Genomic DNA, 20,192 nt, shown 5'->3' on the forward strand with positions numbered 1-20,192 from the left:
CATTATGTATCAGAAACACGCATTACTTCTTTAAAAGTTGTCTGTATTTTGCTTCCAACCTGTCCAGGACCTGAGTGGCACCTGTGCTTTCATTCTTAAAGACCTTTTCGCTGGTCCTCCTGAGGAAAGAGGAGGTTTATCAACCATCATCTTTGGCAGGAGCTGCAGAGCCTGGCCACCAGGGTTAGCAGTTACCCTTGTGTAGACTTCGGGTACTTTTAGGCCCCATCCCCTCTGATGAGGCAGGGAAGGGAAGAGGCTGTCCTGAAGTGTCTGTGCCAATAACCTCAATTCTCAAGCTAAACACTCACTCAGCAGGACACCCCCAATACCACAGTGCTCAGCCTGAGCTACCGCCTCTGCTCACGCCAGGTCACTGCATGTCCTGTGGGCACCTCAGTTACTGATGCTTCCAGCATAGGCCAGGCCTGCCCTTCTCCTGTCCAGTGCATGCCCATTCCTTGATCACATGTTGCAAAAATACATCACACAAGCAGGCCATAGCATCTGCGTCCTAGCTGGCAACCAAAACAGAACGCTTACATACAAATTCTCTATGCCAAACATCAGAGCTTACTTTGTATTAATTTAAACGACCTTGTTATAGAGTTCAGATTTCATTGGCGCCTTCAGCTTCACTGTTAAACTTGGCAGGCTAAAGGCCCACGTGCTAAAGGTCAACCCAGGGCTGTGCTAGGGGAAGGGGTACAACCTTGAAGAGGTGTGGCCTAGTGAGAGATTTTTGCTTCATTCCATGAGTAGGGTGGTTTCTCTCTGCCACATCGGCCCACCATGATGTGCCATTTGCCAAGGGCCAAAGCAGTAAGAACAACAGTGTAATGAACCCTGGACAGGAACTTTGCAAACTGAGCCAGTGGATATCGTTTCTATATAACATCATTACCCTACACATTTGCTATATTAGAAAACAGGTAATGAGGTAACTAATTCACATTTCTAAAATTAAACAGAAAAGGAATTGAGAAGGGAACCAAACCGATACGCCACAGAACAAGACACAGGCAATAATGGAGGAAATGAACAAAACTAATAAAGACATAAGACGTGAGAGGCAAAGGTCACAGTAAATAAAAATCAATGGAAAAATACGAAAGTCAAAGTCAGAGATTGAAGAATGGTAACAAAATGGGATCCAGCTCTATGCTGTCAGTGTGCAGGTTAGAGTCTACACTAGGAATAAGTGGAAAGTGGAAGGACAGAAAATACCGAAGAACACACCACTGAACAAATCTAATAGGAGAATTCTAGCCCGAAAATTCAATCATAAATATATTAACCACCAACCAGAGCAATAAAAAAAAGAACTGGAATAAAACTCTAAAGTGGTTAGACCTCAGAGATATCCACTGTGCACCATTCAGGAGCGCCAACATAGGATTTTGTCTCAATTTTACATGAAACATGCCGTAAGTCCCATATGTGAGGTCATGCTCAGGATATTGTTGAAATCCCAAGTCATACAAAGTATCTTCTCTGACCACAGGGGTGCAGGACCCAGAAGTTGCACAGTGTTTGAAAGCTTTGACTTCACAGGAAGTATCTTCTCTAAGCAGGTGGAATGACAGGAGATGTTTCTAACCAAGGCACAAGAGGAAAACAAAAGAACTGTGCTGAAACTAAGTAACACACTTGGAAAGGCTGGGCTCCTGGGCTCCTGGGCTCCTGGGCTCCTGGGCTCCTGGGCTCCTGGGCTCCTGGGCTCCTGGGCTCCTGGGCTCCTGGGCTCCTGGGCTCCTGGGCTCCTGGGCTCCTGGGCTCCTGGGCTCCTGGGCTCCTGGGCTCCTGGGCTCCTGGGCTCCTGGGCTCCTGGGCTCCTGGGCTCCTGGGCTCCTGGGCTCCTGGGCTCCTGGGCTCCTGGGCTCCTGGGCTCCTGGGCTCCTGGGCTCCTGGGCTCCTGGGCTCCTGGGCTCCTGGGCTCCTGGGCTCCTGGGCTCCTGGGCTCCTGGGCTCCTGGGCTCCTGGGCTCCTGGGCTCCTGGGCTCCTGGGCTCCTGGGCTCCTGGGCTCCTGGGCTCCTGGGCTCCTGGGCTCCTGGGCTCCTGGGCTCCTGGGCTCCTGGGCTCCTGGGCTCCTGGGCTCCTGGGCTCCTGGGCTCCTGGGCTCCTGGGCTCCTGGGCTCCTGGGCTCCTGGGCTCCTGGGCTCCTGGGCTCCTGGGCTCCTGGGCTCCTGGGCTCCTGGGCTCCTGGGCTCCTGGGCTCCTGGGCTCCTGGGCTCCTGGGCTCCTACCATCACTGACGCTGACACTGACAGGAGCCCAGAAGCCCTGAAACCCAGGAGTGCAGAAACCCAGGAGCCCAGGAGACCAGGAGCCCAGGAGCCCAGGAGCCCAGGAGCCCAGGAGCCCAGGAGCCCAGGAGCCCAGGAGCCCAGGCATGACTTTGTACTTGGCAAGTCTGAACTGCAGAGGAAAGTTTGCGTGTTCCCTTGTGCCACTAGACTGTGCTTTCTTGACTTGTGCCTCAGAGGTGAGGAGTGTTCCCTGGGATGAATCACATAGTCAGAGGTGGCTGGATCCTAGTAGCTGCCGTTCCCTGGTGAGGATGGAGACAGCCAGTGCTGGTTTGTCTGGGCATTAGCATTTGGAGGAAACTCAGATATTTCTACATAGCTTGTTTATAATATCTACATCTCTTTTCCCTACTTTGTCAATTTATTCTATAATTTTAATTATATCAATATGGACTCACGAGTTTTTGTGGTATTGATTTGGTGGCTCACTGAGCAGCATTGTGTGCAGAGGCCTTGAAGGCCAGCTTCCTCCTACTGTTGCCCCCTTGAGAAGCAGGAAGGCCAAGGTTAGAGGCCGGCTTGGGTGAGTGGTTTGAGGCAGCCTTGCTTCTCACATCCCTGGTTCCCCATGGTCCTGTCTCCTCACATTGAAGACATGCTCAGTGCCCTAACTGTGGTTATAAGTTCTGGGTGCACCCATATCTTCCCTTGGTTTGGCCCCTTGTTGAACCGGAAGCTGTCACCATCACTAAGCCTGAGCTCTAGCCAGGCTTTACCTTGGATAAGGGCTGAGCTTTACCTTGGAGAAAGGCCATCTGCTGTGCCAGACTTGGGTCAGAGCACTGGGCATGTAGGTGGCTGTGGCAGAGGCAGCTGCGATTGAAGTTCCAGAAGGGAAAAGACACGGGTGACATTAGAAGCTGCCTGGTAGCTGTCCAAGATGCCTGAGGTCATGTTTGTGAGTCAGGATCGCCAAAGGCTGCCTGTGCTGGGCTACAGGAGGCTGGCTGACCTGAAACAGGGGGTGGGGCTAGGCCTAGAGCTGGAGCTGCCAGGGCCCAGAAACGGAGACCGTGGGTATTGGTGGCTGCTCCATGCTGCTGCCCATCAGCGGCCCCCAGGGTGGTCAGGGTGCTGGAGGAACCCTAAGAGCGCCGTTTATGTGGGGGCGCACCAAGGCTCAAGCTCTGTCCTAGCCAGGAAGAGGCTGTGATCTTTCTGCCCCTGGTCCGTGCCACATTCAGCTGTGCAGATGGGAAGGAGATCCCACTGGTGCCAGGGGGAGGCGCCGGAAAAAGAGAATTGTGTGGGGCTGCCACATATGCACAGGTCGGCCCAAAGCTGGGCCCCACTTGGGGACCAGATCCCATGGCTATGGCTGTGCTGCCACTGGGCGGTGCCACAGTCATCTGTGCAGATGGGAAGGAGTTCCCACTGGTGCCAGCGGGAGCCCCCTGGTAAAGAGGATCAGGTGGGGGTGTGGTATCCATAGGCTCTACACCAGTGTCAGTCCCTGACTGGGGAGCAGAGGATGTGCCTGTGGCTGTACTGCCACTCGGTGGTGCCATAGTCATCTGTGCAGATGAAAAGGAGTTCCCACTGGTGCCAGTGGGTGCACCCCGGGGAAGAGGATCAGGTGGAGGTGTGGTATCCATTGGTTCTACACCAGTGTCAGTCCCTGTCTGCAGAGCAGAGGATGTGCCTGTGGCTGTGCTGCCCCTGGGTGGTGCCATAGACATCTGTACATATGGAAAGGAGTTCCCACTGGTGCCAGCAGGAGCCCCCTGGGGAAGAGGATCAGGTGGAGGTGTGGTATCCATAGGCTCTACACCAGTGTCAGTCCCTGACTGGGGAGCAGAGGATGTGCCTGTGGCTGTACTGCCACTCGGTGGTGCCATAGTCATCTGTGCAGATGAAAAGGAGTTCCCACTGGTGCCAGTGGGTGCACCCTGGGGAAGAGGATCAGGTGGAGGTGTGGTATCCATTGGTTCTACACCAGTGTCAGTCCCTGTCTGCAGAGCAGAGGATGTGCCTGTGGCTGTGCTGCCCCTGGGTGGTGCCATAGACATCTGTACATATGGAAAGGAGTTCCCACTGGTGCCAGCCGGAGCCCCCTGGGAAAGAGGATCAGGTGGAGGTGTGGTATCCATTGGTTCTACACCAGTGTCAGTCCCTGACTGGGGAGCAGAGGACGTGCCTGTGGCTGTGCTGCCCCTGGGTGGTGCCATAGACATCTGTACAGATGGAAAGGAGTTCCCACTGGTGCCAGGAGGAGCCCCCCCGGGAAGAGGATCAGCTGGGGGTGTGGTATCCATAGGTTCTACTCCGGTGTCAGTCCCTGTCTGGGGAGCAGAGGATGTGCCTGTGGCTATGCTGTCACTGGGCGGTGCCACACTAATCTGTGCAGATGGGAAGAAGTTCCCACTGGTGTCAGTGGGAGGCCCCGGAAGAGGAGCATTGTGTGGAGGTATGACATATATGGAGGATGGCCCAAAGCTGGGCACCACTTGGGGACCAGAGCCCATGGCTATGGCTGTACTGCCACTGGGCGGTGCCACAGTCATCTGTGTAGATGGGAAGGAGTTCCCACTAGTGCCAGTGGGAGGCCCCGGAAGAGGAGCCTTGTTGGGAGGTGTGACGTATATGGAGGATGGCCCAAAGCTGGGCACCATGTGGGGACCAGAGCCCATGGCTATGGCTGTACTGCCACTGGGCGGTGCCACAGTCATCTGTGGAAATGGGAAGAAGTTCCCACTGGTGCCAGTGGGAGGCCCTGGGAGAGGAGCATTGTGTGGGGGTGTGACGTATATAGAGGACAGCCCAAAGCTGGGCACCATGTGGGGACCAGAGCCCATGGCTGTGGCTGTACTGCCACTGGGCGGTGCCACAGTCATCTGTGGAGATGGGAAGGAGTTCCCATTGGTGCCAGTGGGAGGCCCCGGAAGAGGAGCATTGTGTGGGGGTGTGACGTATATAGAGGACAGCCCAAAGCTGGGCACCACCTGGGGACCAAAGCCCATGGCTATGGCTGTGCTGCCAAGGGGCAGTGTCACAGTTGGCTGTGCAGAAGGGAGGGAGCTGCCACTGGTGTCAGGGGCCAGAGGCCCAGAAAGGAGAGGATCAGGTGGAGGTGTGATGTCCACTGGAAGCTCTGTTCTGTTAGTGTCTGTGTGTACAGCAGAGGCTGTAGCTGTGGCTGGAGATGTCAGTGGGTTCCCATAGCCCAGGAAGGGCTTCTCCTTTCTGTTCTTACTCTTCCCTGCAGGCACAGTGGATGGAGGTCCAGTCCCTGGGGCAGCCATGGGAGCAGAGCCCAAAGGCTCCATGCATTTGTTATCTTTGGGGGCCTTCTTTCTGTTCTTACCTTTCCCTGCTGAAATGGTGACTGGAGGAGCAGTCCCTGGGGCAGCCAGGGGAGCAGAGCTTAAAGGTTCCCTGCTTGTCTTCTCTTTGGGGGCCTTCTTTCTGTTCTTACCTTTCCCTGCTGGAATGGTGTCTGGAGGAGCAGTCCCTGGGGCAGCCAGGGGAGCAGAGCAGGAAGGCTCTGTGGGATCAAAGACCTCAGGGGCCTTCTCCCTTTTCTTCTTACCCTTCCCTGTTGGAATGGTGTCTGGAGGAGCTGTCCCTGGGGCAGCCAGGGAACCAGAGCAGAAAAGCTGTGTGGGGTCCAAGACCTCAGGGGCCTTCTCCCTTTTGTTCTTTCTCTTCCCTGTTGGAATGGTGTCTGGAGGAGCTGTCCCTGGAGTAGCCAGGGAACCAGAGCAGAAAAGCTGTGTGGGGTCCAAGACCTCAGGGGCCTTCTCCCTTTTCTTCTTACCCTTCCCTGTTGGAATGGTATCTGGAGGAGCTGTCCCTGGAGTAGCCAGGGGACCAGAGCAGAAAAGCCGTGTGTGGTCAAAGACCTCAGGGGCCTTCTCCCTTTTGTTCTTAACCTTCCCTGTTGGAATGGTATCTGGAGGAGCAGTCCCTGGAGTAGCCAGGGGACCAGAGCAGAAAAGCCGTGTGTGGTCAAAGACCTCAGGGGCCTTCTCCCTTTTCTTCTTACCCTTCCCTGTTGGAATAGTGTCTGGAGGAGCAGTCCCTGGAGTAGCCAGGGGAGCAGAGCAGAAAAGCTGTGTGGGGTCAAAGACCTCAGGGGCCTTCTCCCTTTTCTTCTTACCCTTCCCTGTGGGAATGGTGTCTGGAGGAGCTGTCCCTGGAGTAGCCAGGGGAGCAGAGCAGAAAAGCCATGTGGGGTCAAAGACCTCAGGGACCTTCTCCCTTTTGTTCTTACCCTTCCCTGTGGGAATGGTGTGTGGAGGAGCTGTCCCTGGGACAGCCAGGGGAGCAGAGCAGGAAGGCTCTGTGACATCAAAGATCTTAGGGGCCCTTTCTGTTCTTAGGGCCCTCTTTCTGTTCTTACCTTTCCCTGCAGGGATCATGGGTGGATCAGTACCTGGCAGAGGCTGGGAAGCAGAGCAGGAAGGCTGAGGGCTACTGGTGAGGGTGGAGTCCTGCTGCTTTCTGTGGTTACTCTCCCCCGCAGAGATCAAGGGTTCAGGAGCAGTACCTGTGGCAGGCAGGGGAGGAGGGCAGACAGGCTGTGTGGTGCTGCTGATGTCTAGGGCCTGCAACTTACCCATCAGCCTGGCATTCACAAGCTGGAATGCTGCCTCCTTCTCCTGACCTATGTGCTCCGCGGTGATCTTATAGCTCAGTTCCGGAGGTGGTGGCAGCCTGAGGGGTGGCCCTTGGCGACGCCTCAGGAGAGGGATCTTTCTTCTTCCTAGGCCAGCACCCTCTGGTGTCATCTCGTGTTCCTTTCTGGTTTCTTCGTGTCTGGATGGTGTGTCTGCCACCACCTCGTTCCCGGGCTTGAGGGGAACTTGGGGGGCCGAACACGGTTGCTGGAGGCTGTCCTGCCTGGCCGCCTTCAGATCTTTGGCAGAGCCCGGGGGCGGCCTGGGGTGCGAGTGGGCTGCAGCCCTCCTGCGCTGTCCCGGCAGCCCCCCGGTGGAGCTGTAGGAGCTGCTGATGGCATTTCGCTTCAAGGAGCTCACACAGGAGGGCTGGGGGTAGCGGGCAGCTGGAGCTCTGGCGCTCTGCCTGCGGTGGTCTGTGCTCAGAGGCCCAGGCCTGGGGACATAAGGCACCTGGCCTCGCCGGCCTACCACGGGCTTGAAGGCGGACGGGGGCCTCGCAGCCTCCTGGGCGGCCCTCCTCTGCTGAGCCTCCTGCCTCAAGAGCCAAATGCCCGAGCAGTCCCTGCGGGAGGACCTACGGCTGCTGCTGCGGCGTGTCTGAAAATCGTCTGCGGGAAGCACTGGCCTCCCCAGAAGAGAGCCTACCTGTTGGCCCATGGGCCCCAAGGGCCCCAAGGGCCGCAAGGGCCTCAAGGGCCTCAAGGGCCAAAAGGGCCTGCAGGTAGGGGAGCAGTGCTCCGGGCACTCTTGCCCAGAGCACTGAGGTCAAGCCCGGGATGCCTGATGCCTGATGCCAGACGTCAGGACTGGATCCGCGGGCACACTGGCTAAGCGGGATGCGCCCACCCAGGGCTCTGGGCAGGTGCCGAGAGGGGCCCACAAAGGTGGGCCCTTGGGGCAAGGTCCTGCCCCCGCGGGCAGGGAGCAGGGCTGCGGGGCAAAGCTAGCCCGCGGCACTGCTCCCCGGAACTATTGGGGAACGGGGGTACTTCTATCCCAGACCTTGGCAGAGCGCACTGCTTGAAGCAGCCAACTGCTCTGCCGCCTGAACCGCAATGCTTTGTTGCCAGGACGCGGCTTCGCAGCTCGAGACCAAAAACCGCCCCGCAGGCGGGTGCTCAGGCCCGCGTGCCCGCGTGCACAAACGGTCAAAAGCCGCGCGGCGCGTTTGCAACATTCTGTAACTTTCCCGGGAGGGCGGTTCCTCTGCCTCTCTGCAGCAAGATGGGGACAGGAGCCCGCGACCCTGAGGATTGCCACTGCTTGCAAACAGGCTGCAGGTTTCCCGCCCTCATACCAGGGCTGAGGGGGACAGCTAAGGGGAAATGAGCTGCTGCAGTCCCTTGAGGGCCCTGAGGCAGAGCCCAGGGGCTGTCACCTGTGGGCCCTGATCCTACCTAGGAGGAGGGACTAGGGGAGCAGGGTTCCTGCCTAGCCCCACCTGGGACACTTGAAAGCTTTGGCATCAGGCTTTTGCATCTTCCTGCTCTTGCCCTGTGTGTGAACTGAAGAGGAGAGTAACCAGCATCAGATATCCAAACAGGCAGCATTCCTTTCCTCCTCTTTGATTCCTGAAGTTATACCCTGCCTGTTCCTGCCTTTTACCCTCAACCTGAAGAAAATTCCTTCGTGTATTTCTGTAGCAAGCTTTCTAGTAACAGATTCCCTTGCGTTTTTCTCCCCTCCTTTAACCTTCCTATTTATTTTCATTTGGGGCCCAGAACTTACATCACACACACACAGACACACACACAGTGCCTGGGGGGACCTTTTCTTCTGGCCCTGCAAGGTGTTCTCTCAGTCTCTTGTGGTTGGTGTGCTTTCCATGGGAAGTTTTAAATTGACATTTCCTTGTATTGGACCTGTTATTTTCTCTGAGTATTTTGCAGAATTGTCTTCATGCTTGTGTATTGAGTTGAGCGTGTCTTGGATGAGACTTTTCCCAGCATCTTAGATGTGTTTTCCATGAATTGTGACCTATCTCCCACTTTTTCCTGTATCTCTCTTGTTCCTCAACTCCTCCTTTACCCATGAGGATGGTAAGATGTTAAAATTTTTCGTGTTGCTTTGCATGTCTCTGAGACTCTTAATTTTTTTGTTCTTTTTTTCTCTTTGTTTTTAGATTGGCATTTTAATGCCCCGCAGAGTCTTGGACTCTTGTTCTTTTTCTGATGGAAGCTTATTTATTTCCATTAAATGAATTCTATTGATGTCATATTCCATTCATGTCAAGGGTATTTGCCTTTCTTTCTGCCTTTCTTTCTTTCTTTCTTTCTTTCTTTCTTTCTCTCTCTCTTTCTCTCTCTCTCTCTCTCTCTCTCTCTCTCTCTCTCTCTCTCTCTCTGTGTCTCTCTTTCTCTTTGTCTCTTTCTAAGAGAATGGTTTTTTCTAGTGATGTAGGGGAAACTGAGCTAACAGTAACCAGGAGCTCAGGAGAAGAAAGGAAATTTAGTGATCTCCAGGGGAGTCATCCTCAAAGTCTGAGGTGGTATTTGCAGAGAGCTTGTCTTTTTTATAGAGTGGCAAACAGAGGTCGTGGGGAAGAGTTGCAAGCTTTTAGCTGAAGGATGTGGTACAATGGCTATCTTGTGGTGAACATAGTTGTGTGTAGCAAAGTTGTCAGCATGTTCCCAGGGCTTTCAGTTGCATGAAATCATATGATTTAGCTGAGTTCAGTGGCTGAGAACAGAATGGCTTTACCTTTACTGAACAAAGTGTCTACAGTTTGATCAGGCTTTCTGCTTCCATGGTAGGGGTTTTCCATGATCCTTCCTTTATGTGGGTTGTTGCAGGGCTGGATATTGCCCTTTCCCTTGAGGATTGGTCAGATTGTCTTAATTTTCTATATGTACTATTGCTTAGTTTTGGATAGTGCCCTGGACAGTTTGCTGGTTGATTTAGCAGACTCTGGTTCCTATTAAAATCCTAAAGCAAGCAATGGTTTCTCTTGTTCTGTTGTTCTGCAAAGCTGTCAAGGCAGCAGGGTCAGACCGCATCCTGCATTTGCTTTGCAGGGTCCAGGTTGTGCTCAGGCCACAGTGCCCCACCCCCAGCCCTGGTGGTCTACTGGATGCCTGGTGGTTGATAGCTCAGTCACTACCCAAAGCCTTTGCCTTGCTTCTTTGGAACTATTCTGTGCAAGCCGCTCAGTGTGAGTTTAGACCTTGTGCTGGCTCTCTCACAGACTTCAGTGATTTCTTTCTGTAGCTCTCTCCTCTTTAAAATGCCATTTACATTTTCCTGCCACAAGAAGAGAACTTCCCCAGGGCAGGTCAACCCTCAGGCCATCAGCAACAGCAATAGAGTACAAACATAGTGGCAATTTCCCTCATTCTCTTCATACAGCAGAAGTCACTGCCTGTTCCTTTGTGGGCACAGGTCATTTGTTGGGGCTTTAGGTCCTTCTGCCTCTCTCTTTTTTTTTTTTTTTTTTTTTTTTTTTGGTCTTTTTTTCGTTTTTATCGGTACCAGGGATCCAACTCACGACTGGCTGCTTGCAAGGCAGGCGCTTATGCCGCTGAGCTAAATCCCCAGCCCCCCTTCTGCCTCTCTTGAGGCTGCTGGACAACTTTGCAACCCGTGAGGAAAAAACCCCACAAAAGTGGGATGGGATGACTCTTTAACCCTCAGATGCACCCCCAGCCCCGAGCAGAAGTCCACACTTCTCTGGATACAAACAAGGATTGGGGTCCAGAATTTATTCTTTCAGTGATTACTGGAATTTATTTTCCCTAAACAAAGCTGGAAGACACAGAAGGAGAAACGCAACATGGAACAGCCCATTATGGGCTGTTGTTCTCCTTTGGATTCCAGTCCCCATTTGCCTGGTACTGCATGCTTGCAGCATTTTGAAGTACAGTATGCGCTTTCTGTCTGTGTCTGGTTGCAGTTGTAATTTGTGTGGGAGAGAAGTTATCTGGGGCTTCCCATATTTCCCTAACAAAGTTCTATGGCTACTAAATTAATTGAAAAGAAATGTATTTGCATTGTTACCTATGACAGAGTTCCCCTTCTTTTTAGTGGCAGAATACTTTGGGATTGTAGGAATCCTATGGCCTGGTTTTTATCCATTGCAACAGTAACGTTTATATTGCTTCTACATCTTGTTTGTTATGGAAAGTGTTGCTGTGAACATGGGAGCGCAGATGGTTTCACTCCTGGTTTCTGTTGTTTTGCAGAAGTACCCAGAAAGGTTAGTGAAGTAGACCAATCACAGAAGGACACATACTACACAATTTTCTTTATGTGAGACGCTTAAAATATAGCAACCTTTCAAGCAGGCAATAGAATGGTGATTGTTAGGGTCCGAGAATGAGGGGAATGTGAGTTGCTGGGCATTTGGTATCGAAGGTGTATGAATTCTGTACTTCTGTTTACAACAGTGTGCCTATAGGCAACAAAACTGTAATAATGTGCTTAGAAATTTTTTAGAAGTACAGATTTCACATTGTCTATCATAATGAAAAGCAGTGTTAGGCAGTTTTGACTGACAACAAAAGATTTAAGGCTATAAAATTGAAGGATTGATTCACTGAATAAATATCAAAGTCTATAATCAGGCGATTTCCAAAAAATGAAAGCTTGAATTATTTCACAACACAGGAATTTAATGAGTATCTCACAAAATGTGTGCATATAAGTGCACATGAGAGATGTGTATATGTATTTTACTACAATCCTAGTATATTTAGATGTTGTAACTTTCCTATAAAACTAAAGTTGCCTGGTTTGTAATTTTCTTTATTGTTCTATAATTTTGTGAGTGGAGGTATTATTGGTAACAAACCAGGAAACAGTCGTGGTTTTTGATGCAGCCTTCCTTGCTATTTCCTTTAGGTGTTTCATTCCTTGACTTAAAGAAACTGAACAGTAGAAGAAAGAACACTGGGTGGCAGATGGGGCCACAATGAAGTACAGGAGGAGGTGTCCCTGCGAAGTCAGCATCAGCCCCAGATCACCCTACGAGCCGCTCTTGGTATGAAATCCGCTTGAATTAGTGATAGGTTTCACTCATGTGGGAGCCTGCCAGACCTCACGTGGTGCCTGCCCAACCTGGTGCTGGACCCTAACATGACAGCGTGTCCCTCTAATATTGATTTCTGTGTTCTTCTGATCTCCAGTTGACCTTTTTGCTTTTCGTGCATGTGCCAGCATCTCCCCCATCAGCTGTCAGTAGGTCTTTCTGCCCGCCTCTTCAAACACCACCCCCTGTCCAACCTAATCAAAGCCCCATGGCTTCTTTGTCTGCCTCAGAGGGATCTTGCACTCTTTGGCAGCTCTCCCATGCCCAGTGATAAGGCCTTTTTTCTTTTCTGCCTTTGTTTCTCTGCTGAGCCAAAAAGCCCCAACAATTAACATGCTCAGTTCTGGAAAAATAACAAGTCTCATCCAGTGCAGGTGAATGCAGTCAAGAACATTGTTTTCATTGCACAGCATTAGTGCTTAAGGAGTGTGAGCAAGGCAGAAGAATATGGTGCATTATATAGTGTCTCTCCCTCCTCTTGATACAGAAATAGAAACGAAAGGGCCAGGGATTTAGCTCAGTGGCATGAGTGCCTGCCTGGCAAGCATGAGGCTGTGAGTTCCATCTCCAGTACCAAAAATAAATACAATAAAAAGCAAGAAAGAAAAGAAATAGAAATTCAGTGTAAGTACATCTTCCAAGCCATCACTGCCAAATCTGAGTTCAGTTTCTAACTCTTGTTCTCCTGCTTTCACAGGGAGCCCTTGTAAGACCTCCAAAACTCTCATTAAGATTGTTTTAAATGTGTCTCCTCCTACGCTGTCCTTTGCTTATCACTGTTAAGCTGTAGAAAAAACCCGGTCTCCATCCCAAGAATTTTTGAGTCTTCCAGCTTTGCCCTGGAGAAGCAGAGAAGGGCACTCAGCTAGGGATGAATCATTCCAGGTAGTTCAAGCTATGAACGGGGCGCAGCCTCCCGCCCCTCCCTGACACCTCGCTGTATGTTCTGTCCCACCCTGAGCAGTTGTGCTAGTTCTCATCCTGGAGAATCAGGTGGTGCTGCTGCCCCTGGTGGTGATGGAAGTTAAGTGTATAAACAGTTCAAACAGCCATTTGTTCTTCCTTTCCTGTGTACAGAAGAAGATTGCACCCAGGTGCGTCTACCACTGAACTAAGTCCCCCACTCCTTTTGCTCTTTATTTAAATTTCCCAGAGGAGCCTGAACTTGTGATCCTCGAGGCTTAGCTTCTTTAGTGCTGGGATTACAGGTGCACAGCACATCTCATATAAAGGGCTTATTTTGGCTCACTGTTATGGAGGTTACAGTCCGTGACTGCTTGACCCCAGTGCTTTTGGGCCAATGGTGAAGCCGCACATGATGGGAGGGTATGACAGGAGAATCACAAGTTCAAGGCCAGCCTGGGGGACTTCACGACTTAGTGGAACCCTGTCTCAAACTCGAAAATAAAAAAAGGCCGGGGATGTGGTTCAGTGGGAGGAAGCTCCTTAGTTCAACGCCCAGTACCTCAATCCATCAATTAAAGAATCATTTAAAAAGACTTCAGGAGGAATATTTTAGTGACAGAAGGCTTCTGTCTTTTGACTGTCCCAGTGCCAATATCCTGGTTATGGTATTGTGCTGTAGTTGTTGAAAATGTCACCACTTAGTGTATGCCACATGCAAAAGGATCCGGCAGTTTCTATTTCTTACAACTCGATGTGAACCTACAATAGCCTTAAAATAAAAGTGATACCTGAAAGAATGCTCATTGTTCACCTTTTGGGGTCTAGAAGCTATCAGCTGGGCAAGTCTGCAAACACTGACTTTTTGGCTGCCACCAGTTCCTTATACATCTGGGCTGCAAAATGACCAGTTGTCTCAAGTTTATGTCTTTAGCAGCACCCTGGCAACCAGACATTCTTTCTTTCTTTTTTTTTTTTTTCCATTGATACCGGGGTCAAACTCAGGACCTATGTGCTTGTCAGGCGGGTGCTTACACTGCTGAGCTAAAAGCCCGGCCCAAAGAGCTAGTATTTCTAAGGCCAACACACCTTGCTTTTCCATTCTGCTAACGGAACTGATCACCCAGTGTCACATATATCAGAGCCCCCCAAGTTAGCACAACAGATAGTTTCCCCTGTGTTGTCTGAATCTGTGTGTTTGCCAGTTTGGCAGGTGAAAAGTGTTAAGGTATAGTTTACATTTCTGGTTATGCAGGTTAAGTGTCTTTTAATATCTTAAGTTTGTACTTTTTCTGTGCACATTGCTTATGTGCTTTGCTTGTGTAATAATGGTATCAGACTAATTTTAGAACACATGCTGCTTGGAGAAGTTCTGAAAACTTATAAAGCTTGTGCTGTTCTCTACAGACATACATACTGAATCGGAATAGTCCTTGTGATCTCTGAACTTTTGAATTCTCTCCAAATTGAAGCGGAGGCAGCAGTTATCTGGAACAACGAGTTAAGAGAAATACGTACTAAATCAGACAGCCAGTATTTGGGGGTCAGTAATATGTTTCTAAGATGCTCACAAGATTTGGAAACCAGCGAGCAAATCGGCTGAAATCAAGCAATGCCAATCGGCGAGAGAACACCATGAGGCCCCTGCTAAAGCAAAGTGGCCATTCTTTCTGACTTTGCAGCCATCCACGATCACAGAAGCTTGTTTTATGTATTTGGCTTCAGATTAAAATTTGAACTACACTGAAATTGGATACTTGGGTGACTGGGACTAGCTAATTAGCCCTAGTCAACTGGTAAGCTCAACCAAATACAGTGGAGCCAGGCTCAGAACTCCTCTGTGCAAAACACAATAGGAAGCACAAGGTCCAGTTCCCAGGCTGGAGAGGGCGGGGCCCTTCAGACCCACCCTGAGTGGGCGGTGACCACGGGCGGCTCACCTGCCTCTGTGACGTCACGGAAGCCCCGCCCATAGCTGCCAGCCACTGCCCATAGCAAGCTGCATGCTGGCCCTGGGAAGTTGCCCCTTCCTGGGGTCATGATGGGCAGCAAGATGGCGTCCAGATTGTCCAGGTAAAGGGCTTTCACTGCTTTTCCGCACGCGGGGCGGTAGGGATGGTGCAGCCATAGCAAAGGCTTAGGGCAGAGTGGCTTTGACACAGGATGCACAGTGACACTGCCCATGCTGCTGGATAGCCATGTATGAAGATGGGACATGAAGCGCGTGGCCTTGGGCAGTAGGGCAGCGCCTTGCGCTTTGCAGGGGCGAGGCATGTCAGCAGGTGGCTAGCTCCCTGCTGACCCCGGGGTCAGGGCTTCTCTGCAAGCATCTCAGCCTTCATGGTCTGCTGGCTAGGCTGCCCTCAGGAGCTGGGCCGATGGAATGCAGCAAATCATCATGGAAATTGCACACCATGACCAACTCTGATTCATCCCAGGATGAATGCAGGGATGGTTCAGCATAGGCAAAGCAGTAAATATACTAGAGCACGTTCACAGAACTCAGGACAGACACCACATGCTTATCTCAGTGGATGCAGAAAGAGCATTTGGTAAAGTCCAACACACTCATTCATGATTAAAAAAAATCCTACAGAAAATTGGAATGGGTAGATGGTCTTTACCTCAATCACATAAAAAGCCTTCTGTGACAGACCAACAGCCCACCTCATACTAATTGGAAAAAAAAACTGAAAGCTTTCAACCTAAAGTCAGGAACAAGCTGAAGATATCCACTATCACTACTCCTGTTCCATATAGTTCTGGAAACAGCCAGATCAATTATACAAGAGAAAGAAATAAAAGGAAGACTAAAGAAGAAAGAAGTGAAATTATTATTTGGAGACCACAAGATACTCTACTTAGAAGACCCCCAAAATTCCACAAAAGACTTCTAGATTTAGTAAACAAATTCTGAGGTGTAGCTGGATACAAAGTCAACGCTCAAAAATCAGTAGACTTCTTGTACACGTATAACAAACTCAATGAGAGAGAAACCAGGGAAACAACACTTTTCACAATAGTATCCAAAAAACTGAAATTTTTAGGAATTGTTCTAACAAAGGTAGTAAAAGACGTTTACATTACAAGTTACAGGATTTTGAAAAAGGAGATCAGAGATGATACTGGAAAATGGAAACATACCCTTGCTTATGGATAGGAAGGACCAACACTGTGTAAGTGTCCATATTCCCAAAACTGTTATATAGGTTTAATACAATCCTGATCAAAATACCACTAGTGTACCTCAGAGGTCTAGAGAAAACATTCCTAAAATTCATCTGGAACCAGAAGAGACCTAAAATCCTGGGCAACAAAGCAAAGCAAGACACATTACAATCCCTGACTTGAAATTAAACTACAAAGCTACACAGTGATGAAATTAGCATGGTACTGGCAAACAGACTTGAGGATCATTGGAACAGAAAAGATGCAGACACAACCTACACTCAGCCACACTCTCACTGAGAAAGGAGCCAAAGATGTTCAGTGAAAGAAATCCTCTTTAATAAATGGTGCTGAAAAACTTTTTTCCATATGCTGAATACTAAAACTAAAAACAAACCCCTGGCTATCACCGTGCACTAAAGTACAAATAAGATTTTTTTTTTTTTTTTTTTTTTTGTGCCGGGGATTCAACTCATGGCCTCGCACTTCGCAGGCAGGTACTTGTGCCTCTGAGCTAAATCCCTGGCAGAAATGGGTCAAAGATCTAAATATTAAAAGAGAAATATGAAATTGACTAGAAGAAAAATTAGGTGGAAATCTTGAAGACATGGCAGTAAGACAAAGATTTCATTAAAAAAACAAACTACATAGGAAGTACTTCAAGGATCAACAACTGGGATTTCATCTTATTACAAAGTTTTTTTATTCACAACAAAGTAAGTCACCAACAGAATGAAAAGAAAACACACATATTGGGGAGAAACTAGCCAACTATTCCTCAGACAAAGGACTTGTATCTGGAACATATAAAGAACTGAAAAATATCAGGTCCTGGGATTCTGCCTTTCCCCAGAAACAATGGCTATCTTTAAAAATCATTGAATTATCAATTCTGACAGGGTTGTGAGGCAGAACATCCTTTGCCAACCTTCGTAGGCATGTAGACAGGTGCAAGCACTGTGGAAATCAGTGTGGAGGCTCCTCCAAAAAAGGACTAGAGGTCCCATTCAACCAAGTTATTGCCCTTCTTGGGTATTTCCCCAGAAGAATTGAAAACATCATACCACAATGACATATGTTCATCCATGTTATAGCAGCACAATTTGTAATAAATCTTTGAAACCACTCAAATGCCCATCAACCGCAAAAAGGATAAAAATGATGTAATGTATTTTGTATTTGTTTTTCATAGTGAGGATCAATCTCACGACCTCATGTTTGCCAAGCAGGCAGTTGTGCTGCTGAGCCAAGTACCTGACCCTAGGATACGGTATTTTAATACAAGATAGTATTCCTCAGCTATAAAGATGGATCAGTTCAAGGCTTTTATAGGTAAATGATGCAACTAGAGTTTATACTTACAAGTAAATAAAACATACCAATATGGGTAAACAGCATGTTGTCTCCCTAGTGTAAGAAACTGAAAGAGTAAATAAGATCCAAAAGGTATAACGCATATTCTGAAAGAGAATGAAACTGCTGAAGAGGAAAGAAATGGGACAGGGAAAAGGAGGAAAGAAGCAAGGAAAAAGTCACATATATACATATGTGTGTACACACACAGATACCTAAGACAGTTCTACTACTAATGCTCATAGGTCATCGAAAGGAACATTAACTGCTTCTATTTGAGTAGTCCTGCATCTGGTAATCACGGCAACTGTTTTGAAGACCACAATATGCAATATAATAAGCATTGTTAATTTCCTATCTTGTTTTGAAGTTTTGTATTTTTTATGGGTTTTAAAATTCTTTAAAATTGAAAATGGTTGAAAGTGTTTGTCAGTATTTTCACTAAAATTCAGGTTAGCTGCCCCATTTATAATAAAGCAGGCAGGAGCTTGTTTTTATGTATATCTCCTACCGGTTCTTCTGGTAACTTAGAGCAAGTTCTGTTTTACATGATGCCACTTGCACCACTTGCAGACAGCTGTCATGATCACACATAAATGTCCTGATCATTTCACTGAGGGAATTAAAATATTATAAGTGGGATTAGTGGCATATGCCTTTAATCCAAGCTGTTTATAAGATAGAGGTGAAAAATCAAAAAGTTTGAGGCCAGTCTCAGCAATGTAGCCAGAGCCTGTCTCAAAATGAACAAATTAAGCTGGAGCCAGCTGCGGTGGCACACACCTGTAATCCCAGCCCTCGGGAAAGCTGAGGCAGAAGGATCCCTACTTCAAACCCACCCTAGGCAATTTGGGAAGACCCTGTCTCCAAATACAACAGTGCTGAGAAAGTAGCCCCCTTTGAAGACCCAAGGTGAGGTCCCCAGCACTGCAGAAAAATGAAACGGAGTGATGGTGTAGGCATGAAGAAGGGAAGTGCAAAGGCACTCCTGGATTTGATCTGCACTGCCAAAAAGTCTGGGGAGTCATTTTCAGGTCAAAATAGAATGTACAACCTATTAACTCAAAATTTTCTGCTGTCTGAAATAATTAGGAAATATTCTGCTGCTTGCTTTTTCAAGATCTTTGTTTGTAGAATTCTCTATGAATTTGGACAATCTGGTCTTGGGTTATTATTGAGACTTTTTAAAAAGAATAAAACTCCTAAATCGAATGCAAAAAATGAACTCCTTATGGGAGACATAGTGTTTTGCAAAAAGGAAAAGACAGATGATTTACAAATCATTATCATTTACAAATCAATTGTTACATTATCGTTTACAAATCAATCTGATTAATTAGAATGGTTCCTGTAGAAGAGAAAGAAAAGTAAAAAAGCAAGCTAAGATAACAAAATAATTTGAAAAATATATAAGTTCCTAGAATTTGGGCTTTTTATCTTTGAATTTTTGCTTATGCCTTTCTTATAATTGTATTTACTTACCTTGACAAATAAAATTCAGTCTTTATTTTACTCATATTTTTCCAAACATAGAATGCCAAGTACTATTTAACTGCTGCCAAGAATTTAGGAAAAAGCTTCATAAAAGCACTTGTTATAAAATAAAACTATATTCCCACCTGTTAGTGATGGTGATTTATTAGTAGTACTAATTAAACTCATTTGATGGCCTGAAAGGCACTTCTTCCTTCCCTGCAAGATTTTTATTGATTCAAAGTGATTCATAACTACTGTAGAAAGTATTTGTGCAGTTTCTGTGTGAAACATTCGAGGACAATTTTTAAACATACTATAACCATCCCTCCCCTGAAATATCAAAACATATAATTTTTAATCCAAAACAAATAAATCAAAAGTTACATTTCAAATTTACTGTGAGTTCTGGAATGAATTTCATGCACATGTGCAAGAACTGCATTTCACTGTATATACCAACACACTTTAATTTATATCTCACTGCCTCATTCAACGTTTAGGCATGTAGCCTTGAATCTGTTGTCTTTAGCTCCACTACTTGGCAACCTTAAAACTGGGCCAGCTATCATCCCTAAACACAGCTATGAAGTAGGATCAGCTTGGGGATCTGTTCAGTTATTTCTAAACTTCATTTAAAACCTACTAAATGGCATTCAATAGAATTATATGATCTGTACTTCTAACAAGCATTCTACCACCACCTGCCCCTGCTCCACACTCGATTATTGAAAAACTTTCTGAGTTAAACTGTAAAATCCTTAAAGATTACTCATCAAAATTTTATTCTATATAATAAAATATGACACAAAGTATGTTTAAAATAGGAAGATTAAATGTATTAGAAATGCAGTACTTACAAAATTCAGCAATTTATTATGGGACTTTTTATTTAGCCAATTCTAGTACATTTGCCAATCATTTACAGATACTATAAGTATGCATAAATTTTAGATATTATATATTTTTAAATCTGATAACAGAAAACAGTAAAATAATACCTGCATATAACAAGATAAAATTCATTTATGAATCACTAAAATTAATGGAAAACATTTGTTTAAACTATGGGGGATCTGAAATCATCAAAAGAAAATCATTTATATGAATGTACATGAATATATTTAACAGACAATAAATTTATTTAAAATATTTTTGAAATAAATTGATCTCACATTTGCAATATACTCCTTAATAGCAAGAAGGTAAATTTTCTTTTTCCATAAATATTGTCCTTGAACCTTTACAGTATCTCTTATGATTCAATGTCCTGATTCTGCATCTGGATCAAATTCAAATTCTAATCCAGCAACTTGAGGAAACCTGAAATTTAAAAATAT

General features: G+C 47.4%; 1 long non-coding RNA gene across 1 annotated transcript; it reads left to right on the forward strand.

The window, feature by feature from the left end:
• Nucleotides 1-8,065: 8,065 nt before the first annotated feature.
• Nucleotides 8,066-14,548, forward strand: LOC134478004 (uncharacterized). The gene is made up of 4 exons (XR_010050346.1): nt 8,066-8,212; nt 11,053-11,124; nt 11,769-11,907; nt 14,266-14,548. It is a non-coding gene; the product is annotated as an uncharacterized LOC134478004 (long non-coding RNA).
• The last annotated feature ends 5,644 nt before the right edge of the window (nt 14,549-20,192 follow it).

The sequence above is a fragment of the Cavia porcellus genome, unplaced genomic scaffold, assembly GCF_034190915.1.
Source record: "Cavia porcellus strain 051 isolate PalLab524CR breed Dunkin Hartley unplaced genomic scaffold, mCavPor4.1 scaffold_11, whole genome shotgun sequence".
NCBI lineage: Eukaryota > Metazoa > Chordata > Mammalia > Rodentia > Caviidae > Cavia > Cavia porcellus.